General features: G+C 37.6%; 1 long non-coding RNA gene across 1 annotated transcript; it reads right to left on the bottom strand.

The window, feature by feature from the left end:
- Window positions 1-1,010: 1,010 nt before the first annotated feature.
- On the bottom strand, window positions 1,011-2,983 carry LOC140856051 (uncharacterized). Its single transcript, XR_012139459.1, has 3 exons — window positions 2,121-2,983; window positions 1,960-2,055; window positions 1,011-1,871 (listed from the first exon to the last, which is right to left on the bottom strand). It is a non-coding gene; the product is annotated as an uncharacterized lncRNA (long non-coding RNA).
- Between the last annotated feature and the right edge of the window lie 16,911 nt (window positions 2,984-19,894).

Raw genomic sequence — 19,894 nt, 5'->3', positions numbered from 1 at the left:
AGTCGGAGACGAAGTCTGGCTCCCGTAGGAGTCCGGACGAAGTCTTCCTGCTGCTGAAGTCGGGGACGCAGTCCGGCTCCCGTAGGAGTCCGGACAAAGTCTTCTTGCCGCTGAAGTCGGGGACGAAGTCCGGCTCCCGTAGGAGTCCGGACAAAATCTTCCCGCTGCTGAAGTCGGGGACGAAGTCCGGCTCCCGTAGGAGTCCGGACGAAGTCTTCCTGCCGCTGAAGTCGGGGACGCAGTCCGGCTCCTGTAGGAGTCCGGACGAAGTCTTCTTGCTGCTGAAGTCGGGGACGCAGTCCGGCTCCTGTAGGAGTCCGGACGAAGTCTTCCTGCCATTGAAGTCGGGGACGAAGTCCTGCTCCCGTAGGAGTCCGGACGAAGTCTTCCTGCCGCTGAAGTCGGGGATGCAGTCCGGCTCCCGTAGGAGTCCGGACGAAGTCTTCCTGCCGCTGAAGTCGGGGATGCAGTCTGGCTCCCGTAGGAGTCCGGACAAAGTCTTCCTGCCGCTGAAGTTGGGGACGAAGTCCGGCTCCCGTAGGAGTCCGGACGAAGACTTCTTGTCGCTGAAGTCGGAGATGAAGTCCGGCTCCCGTAGGAGTCCGGACGAAGTCTTCTTGCCGCTGAAGTCGGAGACGAAGTCCGGCTTCCGTGGGAGTCCGGACGAAGTCTTCCGAGTAGGAACTTGGGTGGAGTCCATCCATCATGAAGAATTTGGTTGACGCCGGTGGGGATCTATTCGTCGGCAGAACTTGGGAATATCACGGGGGCTCGGTTGTCGGAGAGATGCCGCCGAAGATCAGACGCCGGCGGAATCCCTGAGGGGTCACTCCCGATATGAACTTCGGCTGGGGGATTTATACCCAACACTATCCAACTGACGTTTTATGATTTTACATTAGTTTGATAAATAAATCAAAATATATATTATTTTTATAAATTTTTTTTTTAATATTATTTGGGTAATGGACTCAAGTCCCCGACCAAAAGTTGGCAGTGCTCCACGGAGAAGAACAAAAATAATGATTACAACTCATTATGAACGTATACATGACCTAAAATATGACGATGTCAATTAGGTATAGTGTTTGTATGCATGATGGGGATAGATGGAAGGAAGATCACATAAACAAGGTAAATGGCGAAAGACTGAGAAGGAAATTATGATTCTAGTGGCCACTCCCATGAGAATTATCATGAGGAATTACACATTGAGCCTGTTTATGATGCGTTTCTCAGTCCGCTTACCAAACAAATTATGAGGGATCCTGTTACCTTAGAAAATAGATCTCTGCCCACTTACAAAACAAATTATGAGGATCCTGTTACCTTAGAGAATGGATAGACCTTAGGGAGATAGGCTATTGAGAAGTGATTCAAGGAATGGAGGGACAGTGGAAGGAAGCCAGTTTGCCGAAAAAGCAGGACGAGTAAGCATGTAGTAAGGAGTGCAGAGTTAATACCTACGTCTTCTGGCATGCTGAAGAGAAGCAGCAGGAGAGTGTGGTGCAGAGCATTAGACACTCTTCGTATTCTAGCTGAAGAGGACCTTGGGCTTGCTGGTTTTCTTTTCAGATGCTCTGCATCTTTCCAAAGTTGTGTTTCTTGATGACATATTCACAATTTCCTTAATTTGCAGCAAGCTATGGCTGCAGGGGACACCATTCATACAATTGTGAAGTTCTTGTCACATAAGCATTCCCAGGAAAGAGAGGAAGCTGCATCATCTTTTATACAAGCTTTCAAAAATCTGAACCTCTGTGTGAAAAGATTGTGGGGTCAATGGAGCAATTCTCATACTAGCAGGGATGGCAAGTAGTAAATCAGAAAACCTTTCAACTGTTGAGAGAGCTGAAAAAACAATAAAGAATCTGGAAAAGTGGGAAAACAATGTCAGCCAAATGGCTGAAAATGTTGATGATTGTATTAGAAACCTGTGACAACAGAACTAATGACAACCTCCACATGCAATGGCCTTTACGCAGCTTCTTGTGACTTTATAAGATTGCCCTTCTGAAATCTTATTCCCACAATGTTGATGATTGTGTTAGAAACCTGGGACCAAGCATTCATTTCACCAAAATGGGAGAGTTCACAATGTTGATGATTGTGTTAGAAACCTGGGACCAAGCATTCATTTCACCAAAATGGGAGAGTTCACAGACAGTGGGAAAACTACTCTTGTCATTATAACAAACATAACTCTAATGGGCATTACAACAAACACATGGTAGACAACTCAATAATGGTACTTAAAATGAAAGTAAAAATATGTTAAAGGGCTTTTTGGTGGAGCCAGGGGAAGGCTACTAATGGTGGTGGTGGTGATGGCAAGGTGGTGCTCTTGATGGGGGAGAAGATGAGGCAATAGTGGTTGGGAGTCCTGGTTGACAGGAAAGGTGAGAGGACGAGACGGAGAGAACTCAACTGGACAAAAGGTGGCGAGTGGAGATAGGAGGTGGTGGCCAGATCTGGGTTTTCGAGGTCCAATGCAACAATGGGGGACGACGGGAGAATTCAACGATCTTAGGGGGAAAAAGGACCTTCGGAGGATTTGCCACTTCCCATCATTCTATCATCCTTGGGTTCAACCAGCCAGAAGGTTTCATGGAATGAAAATAGGTTTTTTATCCAACGGATCCACAGAATCTATAGGGATTGGGCTATTTTCCAACCTTCCCGGATAGGCTCCTAGGTCCTTTTTGGATATTTCCAAGGGATTTAGCTAAATTATATGTATAAATTATGTCTAATATTATAGAAAATAAGGCTCGGCCCAGCCCTTGTCAAATGGACCTCTTCCTCTCCATTCCTGTAGGATAGAAAAAATGACCTAATGAGGTCATGTTTTTCTCTCTATGAGATTTGAGCCAGCCTATATCTGAAAAAGTTCTTGTGAATACTGTGAAATAGGCGTTGGCTGGGTTGTGTTCTTGTAAATCCTATTGAATTGCACACGATTATCCAAACAGGCCCAAAATGTCCTTTTGCATGATAGCGGATATTTTTTTATGCTAGCAATAGTGATATTAAGCATTCCTTGGTCGATCACGACTCTCAGTTCACTAAGGGTTCTTTGTAGTAAAGATTTATCATGAACTATATTTTTCTGGTAAGTATTTCTCAGTAACATTCAGACAGAAAATAATTACCTATGTTCTTTTATACATGGAAATGGCTTTGAATCTGTTACCATGTTTTTGCATTATTACTTTCCTGGTAAGTTGCTAACTTATCCATATTTCCATAATACCTTATGCTTTTGGTCAATTTGATGATATATTATTTTGTCTGTATGTACCTACTAAGCTTAGTTATACATAATAAAATTATCAATTCTAATAAGAATATTATAGTCGAGATAGGCATAGATAGACATCAAAGAAAAAGATATAGAAAAAAAAAATAATCTGATGAAAAATCATAAAAAATAATGGAAAATAATAATAAATCTGGAAAATGGAAGTAGTCAAAAAGACAACTCATGAATAACAAAAAATGAGATTGTAGACCTATAAGTGATGAGTTAGGAGTGTCAAATGGTTCGAGAAGGTTCTAGATGGTGCTTCATGCTGTCAGCTGTCATAGAGTGGAGGGCTCCTCTATTATCAGCAAGGCCCCCTTCCTGTTGTGCTGTTCTAGATATGCAGTGCAATAGATTTCTTAATGATGTTGCGTGTGAGCTCTCATCTGTGATTGGCTGCCTAATGCTTTATTTACAGAATGGAGCAGAGACTGATTCTAGGTACTGTCTCAATATTAAGAACCATAAAGGAAAATGATTTGCTCTAGGCAAGATGTGACTCTTATAATGTGGTTAACTAACTAACAAGAAGTTCCTTTAGAATCTGTGCTTCCACATTAGAAGACTCCAATGCTTCATGAAGCTTATGTTAAAACTTGCATGATGAAAATTCCAAACGCAAGCACTAAGCAAAAAAGAAGCAAAAGAAGGGAAAATAACTATCAGGCTGAAGAGTATAAATCTTGTAAACTGAGAATTTCCTTTGCTTTGGGATGTTTGAGCTATATTTTGTGAGGGACCAGGATTTAAATGAACTCTTAGATTTATATTTCTTCATAATTTATTCATGTTACCTGTTGTCGATTATGTAGTTTTTTGACAACAAAATAGGGTAAGGCTTTGTTCTTTTTTTTTGGTAACAGTAAGGCTTTGTTCTTTGTAACCATCAAAGTATAGGCAGAAGGTTAACAAATATATAACTTGGAGGGAGGTTATCGGTTAGAACAAAGAAGGGTCAGGTTGCCACCAATTTTTTAAGAAAAAAATTGGAACCTTGTGTTTTGATTGATGGACAAAAGGCTAGGGTTACAACCATAGTGTAAGGTTCAACGGCACGGCCAGGGAAGCATTAGCACCCCAAAGTCGCAACGATCTTAATGTTAGGATTGTTCAGACATTGAGGTGGGCTCTACTAAAGCCTATCGAACAAATATTCACCAAGGTGAGTTTCATTTCACCAAATGAAGCACTGATTACATGCCTCGCCAAAATAGATGTAGGTCCAGTGCTTGTGATGCAGTTCTATGAGGAGGAGGATTTAAGGATCACGTACCTCACCCTTTCACTATAAACCTAAATTAAAGAAAATCAAAGAAAAATGCAAGAAAATTAAAAGAAACTACACTACAAAGACCAAAGGCATGGATCAAAATAAAATTTCACTCAAGGCACCAAAGAATACATCATTTAAATGTTTCGATCTATGGCAGAAAGCCTAAATCTAAATCTAACCTAGGGTGCCGACGATTGGCTGACCGCACCAAATCCACCAATGACGTCGGGTCCTTACCGTTTAAGATGATAAAATTCACTTTGTCTTGATAACTTGAGGTGATGAAGGCCCCCATATTTATAAACTAAACCGGCTCCTCGGCGGTGCGCGCGATGCACGGCACCACAGAGGATCCGCTTTTTATAGAAAGGTTGCCATACATCGCTGTTTTCCCATGAAGTGAGACCTTGGAAACCAGAGACTACGATGCAAGGTGAGAACAAAGCTGAGAGGTTCCCATCATTACTCTAGAAACCTATAGGCTTTTGCGCTGCGGCAAGCGGACGCTTTGTGCTATGTGATTGAATTCCCAATCATGAGATTGAGAAGATGATCCAACAAGAACATTTTGGAAATTCTGTGTTCTTGCTTATACGATATATGACACACCAAAACATTTTTCAATGCCTATATCACTAACATCACAGACAAATGTCTAGAAAAAGTAGCATATAAAGAGTGGAAGATAAACCAGCTCCACTATTAGCGCAGCACTTGGACAAAATGAGCTCTTGATGACTTGAAAAAAATAGAAAGGGAAAAAAGCAGGCAAGGGCAAATGGGGGAGGGGAAATGCAGGGATGGGCGTGTAAGCTCTTCTTGACTATTAATCTTCTGATCGGTATGATAGAAAACCAGTGCTCTATTGTTAACAACATTATTTGAAATGACACGATAACCATTTCAAGGAGAGCTGAAATGACTATCATTAAGAATAACATCTTGGCACCTAATATATTCAACAATACAATAGACTCGTATAGAAGATGTTAGCTCGATTATGTATTAGAAGCATAAGGAGTGTTGGGGTAGATCCTCGTTACTTACCCGATTAGCCTGTTTTCTTATCTCCCAACTGACTAAATGCACTTCATCGACCAGGCTACTATGGTTCAGCCTGACCTAGATCAATGAGCTTTGCCCCAATCGGCTTTCTACTGACTAAGATCGACGATACGTGGCCGACTAAGGGTAACGAACTCGACCAAGTCAGCACTTTACCGACTTGATTCAACATGTAGTCTACGTACAACCTGCGAGCCAGCTGATGATGTTCGGCACATGGCCAACTATCCGGCATCCTATCGACCTAACCAACAACTGGGTAGCACCACTCAGCGAAGTCATTCGGCCTACTACTGAGTCCGAGGACACGGGCATTAGCCGAATAATTGAACATCAAGCATGGCCGTCACGCTATCCCATCGGATCATATCAAATCTCATCACCCAAGAGTCATATCTTGCGCCGCGGCTGGCGCCATAACAAGAAACCATGAAGTTATTAATTGTGCCCACGAGCTCATTAATTGCACCCCATGTGTAATGAGGCATACCGCCGTAGCCATTTACACGCGAATGAAAGGCACGCCCATTATCAGAGCCCATGGGACAGTCTGTACTACACTGTATGGCTAACGAACCCGGAATGGGCTTTCTCTCTCTCTATTGATCTTAATCCCTCTATAAATAGAGGTAAGGAGGGATGCCTTTAGGTACGCGATGCATGCTCCAATATTGAGACTCTACTTCTCCTTCTATTAAGCTTCATCTTTGACTTGAGCGTCGAAGGATCCTCGCCAGAATAACCTTTGATGGGACTTCCTTTGCAGGTCCTGCACCCTCGACGGCTCGGAGCTCCACCAAGCATCGGCCGCTTCTTCAGCATCAGGTGGAGACCATCACCAGTGCACCTTACAACTTCTCACTCTTGTCCTTGACCGTCTCTGCTATGCCTCTCTCTGGTGGATGACCTCCATTACCTGATTTTCTATCGTACTGCATTCAGATGTAGTGACTCGACCCCAAGCTGACTGCCCCATCAGAGATAGGCCGCAACAAGGAGTGCAAGAAGTTATATTATTAGTGAGACCAGATCTAGAAATTAAATCAGAAGCATATTGAGCCTAGCAAAAATAATATCCATTAAGGCTAGAGGAGACCTCAAGAGAGAAAAATTGAAAGAACCAAGAACTTTTATTTCAAAAATACTAATGCAGAAACTATTTAAGATTAGAAATATTGGCACAATCATCGCTCATGATAATCACATTATCCACATATGGCTGCAAAAGAATAGTTCCTAAAGTTCTTCAATGAACAAAGAGTGCAAAACCATACAGATTGGAAGCAAAGCCAAACTGAACAATAGTAGTACCAAACTTTGAACAAAAATTTAACGAGCAACTGATACAAAAATCTCCTCATAGTTAATATTATTGGATGTGTGCTCTGAAGCAAATTATTGGCTGACATATTTTTTAATTTCAGAACGTAAATTTATACTTATAAAATATTTATATTAATAAAAGATAATTTTTATTTTCAATCATATCTTATGTGTCCATGATTTATTCTAGAGATTAATAGATGATTTTGTATATTCTCAAGATGTTGAGAATTTGAGATATGCATTATTAGCAGTTAATTTCTAAATATTTTAATCAGAAGATCATCACGAAGGACAGTGATCGATTCAGTTAGATCGGTGCATGGATCACCTCCCTTCCGGATAGGTAAGTCTCGAATTTGAAGTATGGGGATACTGAAGTAAGAGTGCAGATGGTTGTTAGAGAATAACTTATATTGATCATGATCATCACGAAAAATTATTTGGATGTCTACTTACTCGTCAGTGATCTTCTCGATGCTGCAGTGATGTGAATGATTCTTTGACCTATGGTGTATTGCTATTCGCAGTGAGGCTACTGAGTTTGACTGCACCTAAACTTGAACTTTTAGCCATTTGAATCCTTGCAGTATATATTGGCTTCAGTGGATTCAAATTCACTGTTAGAAATAGGATGCACCTAGATGGATTTATCGATCTTGGTAAAGAAGTAGTCCTATGCGATTTGCGAGATTGAGTTCAGAAAGTCTTTGGCCAAAGTAAATATGAATACTAAAAAGAGTTTCTATAGGATTTATAAGTGAATTGAGTTGAGTCAATCTAGCATATGACTGATGTTGGGGTTTGATAAATTTTTTATGATCTCCGTCGAGTTGAAACTTACGATAGAAGGAATGAATCATATGATAATTATACCTAAAGGTTTAATACTTTCATTCTGCTGAATTGTTACTACATACTGCTAGGTATCACTGATGGATTGTGGGACTCGTCGAGTATCGTCTTGATGATCAATGATCTTCGAAGAGTAGAATTAAAATTATTTTAATCCATCGAAAGGAGTTTCGATGATATTGTGATAGGAATCATAATATATCTTACTACCAAATAGAATAGAACCTATGGGGTCACACACAAAAAACTTCTTATCTGATCAGATGGTTGATCAACAGTTATGAATCATAGAAGGATATAATCATTAATGTGATTGATGGTTAACCTTATGCAAAGTTGTAAAAAATAATTCACTAAGAGTTAGTGAATTATGAAAGATTAATTAGTAATTAGATTGCTAATTGACTCAATTTGATTGAGTAATGAGACTTGGATCAAGTCTAATCGAATTGGATTCAGTTTGACTTGGATTGGGTTTGGTTGATTATGAGATAACTCAATTGCAAGAAAATTCAATTTCTGATTTGATCAGGACTTGAGTTCAATTAAATCTTAATTAGATTAGGATCTGATTTGATCAGGTTTATTCATCTATTTGAGTCTAACTAAATGAGATTTGATTTGAACCAAATTGGAAGAACCCTGAGTCCAAATTGGATTGGACTCATCCCATATGCCAATCACCCAATTGCCCACGCCATTCCTCATGCCAATCTGATTTTGGTGTGAGGATTTACATGCCTTTCAAAGCTATGTCGCCCACTTCCTTCTCCCCTCTTGGATAAAGATCAGGTTGGTTTCATATTTGAATTCAAACTCGATTTGAATTCAAGTTTGAAATCCCATCATTATTTGGATGAGAAGTTGTTCTCATCCTAACCACCTTGGGCACCAAACTTAAAAGTTCCTTCTCCCTTAGGTGTCATATCACTTTTGGCGAGTTCAAGAGAGAAAAATCAGAGGTTGGGCATGTGATCCAGAGAGGGGTTCCATATTGGCATGCAGAAGGGTTTGGGTCTAGATTTAGGTGTTGGGATCTTGAGAGAGAAGAAAAAGAGTTTTCTTCCTTCTCCTTCACCTCTTTTTTCTTCGATTTTTCTTCATCTCTAAAGAGTCTGTGAGATCCAAAGAAAAAGTTAGATTAGCCATTAAGAGAAGATCTCTACAAAAGAGCGAGCATCTTGGAAAGATCATCGTACCTTTGATCAGATCAGAATTTTATGTGGATACTGTGGAGGCTGGATACATGTACGGCTCAAGAAACCTTCAAATCCACGATCACCAGCCGTGGTGAAGTTCGACCTATACTAAGGTATTGAGATCTAATCTCAAATACATATTCTGAATTTTAGATTATGTGTGTCATAGATCCAGACTTGGGTAGTTTACAGATTAGATCTAATGCATGCTGGGTTACAAGGGTTTAATCTAAATCTCTTCCACTACATTTAAAAATATTTTGAAATACATGTATAAAACTGTCTGCATTCTAACAATGGTATCAGAGTCATGGGTTTTCTTGACATGCATAGATTTGATTTTTGATTTAAATCTGAAAATTTGAATGGATTAAAATCAATTTTGTGCTGATATAAGGTTGTTTTGATATAAGGTTAACCTCCTATATTAAAAAAATTATCCTAGCACAAGATCCATAGGTTTTGAAAATAGTTTTTGAACTAAATCAATCCTTTTAGATTTGAAATTAGATGTATATGATATGTCTTCATCAATATTAGATCTAAAATTAAAGTGATTAAAGTTCACATCGGACTGATATAAAGTTGTCCTGATATATGGTGAACCCCTTATATTGAAAAGGTTGTCCTAATATGATACAAACAAATTTTTTGAAAAATATTTTTAAAATATTTTAATTATAATTTTAGATTTGATTATATATGTATGAGATATGTGTCATATTATTTTTAGATTTAAAAATTATATATATGATATATTTTTATAGATTTTAGATCTAAAACAGCATATATGAGATATATAACTTTAGGTTTAGATCTAAAAATGTTTCAAGATCATAAACTGCTAATTTATACAATGAAATATCATCTAAAAGTTATTTTTAGAATCTAAATTTTATGTTTATGCATGAGGATATGGGTTGAATAATTAGATCTTGTGATTAGACTATTATTAAGGTCATTGATTAGATTAGGTTAGAATTCATTATCGATTTTGAGCAGTCGATCGAACCTAATCCATGGTGGATTAGGATTAGATCAAAGGGGCTCAAAATCGAATTTAGTTGTAGTTGATCGTATCGATTCATATTTTGATGTGAATTAATTAACTCAAGATCAAATTTGGCTCAGTGATCCAAGCCCAAGTCACTAGGCTGATCTGTTTGATTCTAATTGATTAATTAGTGTCTAAGATAAGTAAGGCAGTTTGACTGGTGTTTTTAATTGGACTATAATTATCTTGCAGAAATGGTGTCTAAGGCAAGCATTAACGATTCTCTCATCAATCTCACTTATCTGGCTAATTTAGTTGATCAATGATTGAATAAGGTTACTTGATCATTTGTGTTCACCCATGTCGACTAGGTTAGTTAGACATGAGATTATACTGATCTAAATCTAATCAGTCAAACATCAGATATGTTGATTTAGATGAGATCTGAACCTAAATATTCTCATTAAATATTAAGTCTAGCGGTTTCTATTGTTGTAGAGATGCGGATGCCTTTTTGATGTTGATTATTCTCGATTGATCACAGTGGTTCGGTTGCATTGAAAAGATATAACCACTCTATAAATATTGGATGTTCCATGGTAGAGATGGGGTTGGGCCTAATAACTGTTAGGTGAGGGACCCAATGATGATTTTGGCCCGTTGATGAACGGTGGGTCTGACTTATCTAAAAAATATACTAATAACCGTTAGGTGAGGCCACAAGACTTAGAGACTGAATCTACTGCATCTTACGTAGTGAAGCAATGGACAAGGTGTTATTCACTCATTATTTTATATGTCATTAATATTTGTTAGGTGAGATACGCGTAGACCAGTGGGACCACAGTACCCACTTGAAATCGATTGCATATGAGTTTCTGTTCTCCATTCGAGGAGTGTAAGAGATTCAAAAAAATAGTGGAAGCCTTGTTTATTTTTAAAATCTCTAAAATAAATATTTATCAAGTACAAACATCTAATTAGAAACTGTTCTCTCTATAGATAATCATATCAAGTTCTAATCCTCTAGCTCATATCTTTGACACCAATAGGTTGATTGGGACAAATTACAAAGACTGACTTAAAAACTTTAAAATTATTCTCAATTTCAAAAGTTGACCTATGTCCTCGATCAGGATATGTCTGTATTATCAGCTCATCCATCCCCTGATCAACAAGCTGAAGAAAAAATCGACAGTTCAAAACATGTATTTTCAAAAATTTTTACCAGAAGACTACAGATTAAATAATTTAATCTATTTGTATGCCTTGGACTGATCAAAAAACTATCTAATTAAGATCATATGATATGAATAAATGCAACATCTGATTTTAAGTGCGATTGATCATATCAATCATGCAAGCAGATCGAATGTGAAACAAGCAAACTAATCAATGGTAGATCTTATCTACAAAGATTAGATTCTTTATCAGAGTACAGGTCGATGATCACCACTGCTGATAGATGTAGTAACAGATTCTTCCTGATGTCAAAGAGTTGCACAATACGTCCTGCCTTTACGGGATGTCCGCTCGAAGTCCTGATTAGATCATCCTTCTCTGAGAGTGATAGCTCACGTGAAAGGCATTGGATGGATGATTTGTGCTTCTTCCTTTAGATCACTCAGATTCTTTCGGATCCGAGGTTGGAACAATAGGAGGAGGAGGTGGTGTAGGAAGTATGGAACAAGATCCTTTTTGATTTTTTCTCTCATAAAAATCTAGAGCCAAAATCTTTGACTTCACACCCAAAGAGGAAATAGTTTTCCTCTTTCTGTCATGCAGAGTGACCCGCCCCCTCTCTGTTTCACACCCCTCTCTTTCAAAAACAATTTCCACGATGAAAGCCTCACACTTTGTTGCACAAAAATAGAGAGCTTTTAATCTAGGCATGGAGATGAGATAGGATAGGATAAACATAAGATAGTTCAGTTCAAATTCAAATATATTTGAATTCAAAACCCAACTAATCCTATCCTATCCCAAGGGGGCACAAAAGAGAGGCAAGAAACATCAGATTGGCATGAAAAAACATCACACAAAATAGTTTCTGCACATGGGAAGAGAGGTAGTGTTGGGAAGAGTCCAACAAGATTTAGACTCCAAGTTAAAATCCAAATTCAGACCATTTAAACTTAAATTTTAAACCAACCTCATCCAAATCCAAAGGGGATCGAAAAGTGGGCGACAATCCTCTTTTGGGTGTGAGAAACATTCACATAGAAATATTTCTTGCATGAAGAAAAGAAGGGTGCAGAGATAGGGTCGCATGGACTTTGGTTCAAATCCATTTGAACTTGAATTTTATCCAATTAGGTTCTCAATCAAACTAAGTTAGGTTAAACCTATTCAGACCATTGAACCTAATCTAATTAGATAACAAATTATCTCGATTAAATTCTAATCAAATTAAAAATTAATCGAATTCAAATTTCAATCAAATCAAGAATAAACATCCTTAGCGATTAGGTCATCTTATAACCTAATCGGATCAAACCTAATTGAATATACTTCAATTAGACTTGATCCAAATCTTAATGCTCAATCAAATTGAGCTAATTAGTAATCTAATTGTTAATCAATCCTTCTATAATTCACTAACTATTAGCGAATTAATTTATTATAATTTTTGTATAAGGTTAATCATCAATCGAATTGATAGTTATATCTTAGAACGATTCTCAATCATCAATCAGCCATATGATCAGTCAGAAATTTTTTTGGAGTGTGACCTCATAGGTTCAAACCTAAATTAGTAGCACAAGAATAATTTTTCTATATCAATCAAAGTGACCATCTAGCAATGGGACTCGACGTTCGGATAGGTCAAAAGATTACTATACAACATTCAAGAACCTATTGGCATATAGTTACCGTATAATTCATCCCTTTGACTTTAATACCCAAGATGACCTGAGATTTAATTGTCAACCCAAAAAGATCATCTACATTGTATTTCAACTTTTCAAATTCATCATATGAATTATCCCGATCGAGATTTTACTGAATTGAAATACAATGATGCATTAACTTCTACTTATCCGGAGGGATCAATTCTATCTTGACTTATACATTGACTTCGCAAGTACTTAACTATATCCAAAAATTTTCATCACTGAATTAGAAATTCAGATAGTCCAACATCAAAGCACAATGAGTTGCTTGCAAGTCATCATGGTGATCTCGGGTCGAAGGGATATTTATACCTATATCCTTTGTGAGCTACTCTTGACAGCAGAGTGCTCTATAGTTGGTCATGTTCAGTGAGATGTACACCTATATCTCACTTGCATGCCATGTCAGTGTCCCACACTCTTTGGTTAAGAGAACAACCAATGTCCATGGCACACAATGATTTACACTTGATATAGCTATCGTCCTAATAATAGTATATTGTTTGGTCGTGAACTAGGTTTAAGAACTAAATGATATATTTCTATATCGATTCAAATAGTCCTAAGGACTTCATCATAACACAGAAGTTCAAAGAAGATGTACAAAATAATAAAAAAAACTAAATAATATTTATTATTTAATAATTCATATATAATTATAATAATGAGCTCAACCGTCAACAGGCTAACGATTAGTTTTGGGACACACTTCCCAACAACTCCCATTTGGATTAAAGTCAATTGGTATAATTTTGTATACCCATCTTCGATTTATAATCTTTGAACTTCTTGACATCGAGGGCTTTAGTAAATGGATCAATCAGATTCTTCTTTCTGTCGATCTTCTGAAGCTCGATGTCACCTCGATCAATGATCTCTCGGATCAGATGGTAGCAGCACAGAATTGCTTGATGCTCTGATGTGACTTCGATTCCTTTGTTAAGCAATGGTGCCAGTGCCGTCGCAGTACAACAAAATAGCGTTATCGAGGGAGGGTGCCACTCCTAGCTCACCGATGGACTTCTGCAACTACACAGCTTCCTTCGTAGCATTAGATGTCGCGATATATTCTATCTCACAAGTAGAGTCGACCAGATGTACTATTTGAAACTTTTTCAGCAGACTGCTCCATCATTCAGGATATATACGTATCCCAATATACTCTTGCTATCATTATGATTTGACTAAAATTGAAGTCTATAAATCCACAAGTTTTAAGTTATATTCTTCATAGACAAGCCATTGGTCTTTAGTATTTCTTAAATATTTAAAGATGGTGTTTACAATCTTCTCTCTTTGAGAGAAAAATTTTATGGCCTATCGAAAGATATTTTTCTTAAAATTTTTTATACTGATCTGCTTCAGTACAATATCAATATACATGAACTGGGATAACCCAAGCAACTTCTTAATTCTATCTCTATAGATCTTCATCCCAAGGATGTAGGATGCTTTTCCCAAGTCCCTCATAGAGAACTGTGATGATAGCCAAATCTTTATTTCTTATAATACAAAGATATTATTTTTGATTAAGAGAATATCATCTACATACAAAATAAGAAATACTATCACAGAATTATTAACCTACTTGTATATGCACGATTCTTCTTTATTCTTAATGAAGCCTTCTATTTTGATTACTTTATCAAAACACATGTTCCAACTCCAAGATGCCTGCTTCAGTCCATAAATAGATCTTTGAAGCTTGCACACCTTAGATTTATTTGTAGATATGAAACTTCAGGTTGTATTATATATACCTCTTCTTCTACTCTCCATTTAGAAAGGCTATTTTCACATCTATTTGTTAGATTTCATAATTTAGGTGTGCTGCTATTACAAGCATGATCCGAATGGACTTAAGCATTGTCACAGAAGAAAATATACCATCATAATCAGTACCATAACACTGACGATAACTCTTGACAATCAGACAAAATTTATAGATCTCCACCTTTCCATATGCACCCTTTTTTTTTTGAAGATCTACTTACACCCTATAAATTTTTCCTTTCAGATGGATCAACTAATTTCTATACATTGTTGATCTTTATGGACTCTATTTCAGACTTTATAACTTCTAGCCATTTATCAAAGTCAAACCTCTACATTGCATCCATATAGGTGATCGGATCCTCGTTGTTCTCATCGAGTTCAACAGGATCACCATTTTGGATCAAAAAATTATAGTATTTGTCTAACTAATGTGGTACTCTAGCAGATCTCCTCAAAGATGTCTCTACAATAGATTCCAGATTTGATCTAATCAAATTTGATTTATAGGTTTACTAGATTGTGTTAGTTCTTCTATCAATCGATCTTCATTAAGTTTAATTTTAGATGTATTAATTCCTTCTTCAATTTTTTTTTTCAAAAAGACTGTCCTATTACTGACGAACATCTTTTGTTCATCAGTTAGATTGAAGTAATATCCCTTGATCTCTTTTGGGTACCCTATGAATAGACACTTATTAGATCTAGGTCTGAGCTTGTCTGTTTTCAAATATTTGACATAAGTCAGACACTCCCAAACCTTAAGGTAAGAGAGTACTGGCTTACGCCCTATTCACATCTCATGTGGTGTTATACTTATGGACTTGCTTAGAACTTTATTAAGTATATAACAAGTCGACTTAAGTGCATATCCTCAAAAGAAGATCTACAGACTTGTAAAGCCCATCATGGATCGATCCATATCTAATAGGATTCGTCTTCCTTTCTAACACACCATTATGCCATGCTGTTCTAGGAGGGGTCCATCGTGAGAGAATTCTATTCTTTTCTAAGTATGTCAAAAATTTATTGAAGCGTATTCTCTCTTCGATCGGATCAAAAATTTTAATACTCTTCTAAATTTGTTTCTCTATCTTATTACAGAATCGTTTGAATATTTCAAACGATTCAGACTTATATGTCATTAAATAGACATGCCTATACCTCGATAAATCATCTGTAAGTGTAATGAAGTAGTAATATCTACCTCTGACATTTGTGTTCATGGGTCCACATACATCAATATGTATTAGACCTAGAACTTCATTGGCTCATTTATTTTTTTCAGTAAAAGATGACTTGGTCAATTTTTCAAGAATATAAGACTCACAGGTTGGAAGTGATTCACAATCACTGACTTCAAAAATTTTTTCTTGAGTCAATCTGTTTATTCTGTTCTTGTTAATATGACCTAATCTACAGTGCCAAAGGTAGATATCGGAGTCATCATAATTCTAGGATGTTTGTCGATTGTGTATATTACACTAACAGGTTATGACAATATGTAAATTTTATTATTCAGTTGTCCATTCATCACATTAACACCATTCACAATGATATTAAAAAAAATTCTTTTTATTGAAATCTCATAACCGTTCATGGCCAAAAGATCTACAAAAATAATATTTAATAAAAATGAAGGACAAAAGTGACATTCACTAAGAATAATTATATTGAACTTGAATACAAGCTTAACAATTTCTAATGCTAGAATTGAACAGGTCTTCTATGTCCAACATTAAGAAATCTTTCATCTTCTTCAAATCTCCTACTGACCTACAGACCCTATAACGAATTATATATGTTAAAAAGGCTTCCGATATCTAATAATCAGATAGTAGAATCATAAATAAAAAAATTCTAAGATATTATCATATAATTATCTTGTCCAGTAATAGCTTACTTCTTTCTCGACCTGTTCGAATCTAGGGAGGCAATGTACTCAGGACAGTTTCTCTTCCAGTGCTCCAGCTTCTTGTAGTAGAAGTATTCCATCTGACTTTAATCAGACTTGAATTTTTTGATCTGACTAGGTTAGATGCCCCAGCACTTTGCACCTTCTTTTTATTCTTCTTATTCTTCTTTCTTTCTTAAAGGATCGATGCCCAGAAGAAGACCCTCCCACCACATTCACTAACATTTTGTGGAGTGGTGATCCTTCTCAAAGTTCTGTAGCAATCCTAGCAAACTGTAGTAGTTGACTGAGGCTTTATCATTCTATAATGAGTAAGAAAAGGGAAGTAGGATTTTGGTAGACAGTTTAAAATAGCATGATTCCCCAGTTGCTCATGTAGAAAAAAGTCTAGCTTGCTCAGGCACTCAATCATCTCAATTATGTACAGTACATGATCAGTGACTGATGTTCTTTCCTTATTTGAGCGTTGAAGATAGCACAACTCGTCTTGTGGCTCTCAACATCATCGAGTATGCCAAAAGACTCGTTCAACATTTGAAGCATGTTCTGTGGCTGAGTATTCTCAAATCTGTAGTTGAACTCATCATTCGTAGCTGCCAGCATTATGCAACATACCATGGTTCGATCGTTGATGCACTTTTGATAAGTATCTCAGATGTACTATGAGCATTCGGGGCTGGCTCCTCGGATGTTGGATCTATTAGCACGTACAAGATCCATTCGTGCTTTAGGATGATTTTGTATTTTTGATACCAACTTTCAAAATTAGATTCCATAATTTATCACTATCTAATAGTGATCGGAGCAACAAAGTGGTGGCCATAACTGTAAAAAAAAATTTAAAATTTAATTAGTTATGAATTGATTAAGCCTAAAAATATGAACTTTAATCTAAAGAGTTTTTCTACTATTTTATTCAAATTGATAGCCTTATCTTCAATTTAAGGAATTACATTAATTTCTTAGCGGGTACTAAAATCTTCACAGACTGCACATGGGTCTGAGTATGACTCGACCAACCCTTGTGCACTCATGGATAGATTCTTAACTAATTATTTCACCAAACAACTTTTAGCAATTAATTTTGCCTCAGGCACTTCTTCAACAGACGTGTGGCACCTCTACTAAAAGTCCTGGTTAGGTCCAACCATTAACATGTTAGAATTTAGTGCATCTGATAAATGAATGATCAGATTTGAGTGTAGCTCGACCAATCTGACCATCATTAGAAAGACACATCTAAATCAACATATTATAAGTGATAATTTGACAGCCAGATGAGCATCATGTGTGTGGCACCTCTAATGATTATCTCAATTGTTGGACCCATTATCATCCAATTTAATGGGAGGCTATGATCTAATTATCACCATAACTATTTTATTTTTAAGGACCTAATAATTTTAGAGGATTTAGTTAGATGTATTAAAAAAAGAGAAAAGACTGACTAGCTAATTATAATGCTTTCACTTACTTCACCAAGTCAGATCAAAAAGATTAGATATGAGCTAGTCTAGCGACTAGTCACAAATCCTCTCATTGATTTTATCAAGTCATGAAGAGGACTATAAACAAGTGAAACTAGGGGCACTTAAATCAGTCATACAGATTTCTAGCTAGCATGGGTCAACTCTAATCATTAAATGATCTAATTAAAATATGATTCATCACATTGGCCAGTAAGTGAATTGGTGGGGGGATATGTTATTAACTCACCATAGACTCAATCTATATGAGTAGCTCTCAATTAATGACCATCGATCAAGACTGTCAAACTTACTTTAGACATCAATTGATTAATTAGTTTTAATTTAATCAACTTATAGACTTGGGCTCGATCACAGAGCTACGATCGAGATCCATCTTGGTTTAATCAAAGACATGGACTCTGACCAACTACAACTATTGAGAATTGATCAAGAAAAGAATTGACCCAATCAAAATTAACTGTTAATTAGATTTGATCAATTACTAACATAGTCCATTATCAATAATTTCTAACCCTAGGTCTAATTTAGTTAAACGGACTTAACTCGAGCTAACCCATAAATCCATGATTTATTAAAAAAAGGCCTTAGATCTTTGATTTTCAAATCTAGATCACTTAATTCTCGATTAAGTTTTGGACTGGCATGGGTTGGGGTTCGATATTTGAAAATAGTTTCAAATTTTATAGAATATTTTTATAAATTATCACACAATTAACTAAAAATTAATTTCAGATCTAATATACAATATATCAGATCTAAAAAATAAAAAAAATTAAACTCCTTTTATTGTTCATCTTCATGAGAATTAACCATGCAGCACCCTTACATGCCATGGAAGAATCCCATCGAATGGGAGGAGAGAGCTATGAAATCCACTTTCTTCTATGATCTAACGGCTATGGCATTCTACCCAATTCGACTACCATACTACTTAGAATTAAAATTAATTATTTAGATCTAATCTAAATAATTTAAAATCAGATTATATGTGTTGGGTATAAAATACCCCCCAGCCGAAGTTCGTGGCAGGAGTGACCCTCCGGGGATTCTACCGACTTCCGATCTTCGGCGACATCTTTCCGAACCTCTCTGGCGGCCGAGCCTCCGTAACACTCCCAAGTTTTGCCGACGTATAAGCCCCCACCAGCATCGATCGATTCTTCACGACGGACAGACTCCACCCAAGTTTCCACGATGATCGACCACCTTCTAGACTGCATCCGAACTCCTACGGGAGCCAGACTTCGTCCCGACTCCGGCCGCAGGAAGACTTCGCCCGGACTCCTATGGGAGCCGGACTTCGCCCCCGACTTCAATTGCAGGTAGACTTCGTCCGGACTCCTACGGGAGCCGGACTTTGTCCTCGACTTCGGCTGCAGGAAGACTTCGCCCGAACTCCTACGAGAGACGGACTTCGTCCCCGACTCCAGCTGCAGGAAGACTTGGCTCGGACTCCTACGGGAGCCGGACTTCATCCCCGACTCCGACCATGGGAAGACTTCATCCGGACTCCTACAGGAGCCAGACTTCATCCCCGACTCTGACCGCGGGAAGACTTCGCTCGGACTCCTACGGGAGTCAGACTTCGCCCCTGACTTCAATTACAGGTAGACTTCGTCCGGACTCCTACGGGAGCCGGACTTCATCCCCGACTCCGGCTACAGGAAGACTTCACCCAGACTCCTACGGGAGTCGGACTTCATCCCGACTCCAGCTGCAGGAAGACTTCGTCTAGACTCCTACGGGAGCCGAACTTCGTCTCTGACTCCGTCTGCAGGAAGACTTCGTCCGGACTCCTACGGGAGCCAG

The sequence above is a fragment of the Elaeis guineensis genome, chromosome 3 (assembly GCF_000442705.2).
Source record: "Elaeis guineensis isolate ETL-2024a chromosome 3, EG11, whole genome shotgun sequence".
In the NCBI taxonomy this organism is placed as follows: Eukaryota; Viridiplantae; Streptophyta; class Magnoliopsida; order Arecales; family Arecaceae; genus Elaeis; species Elaeis guineensis.
This window is presented reverse-complemented; position numbering and strand designations above follow the sequence as displayed.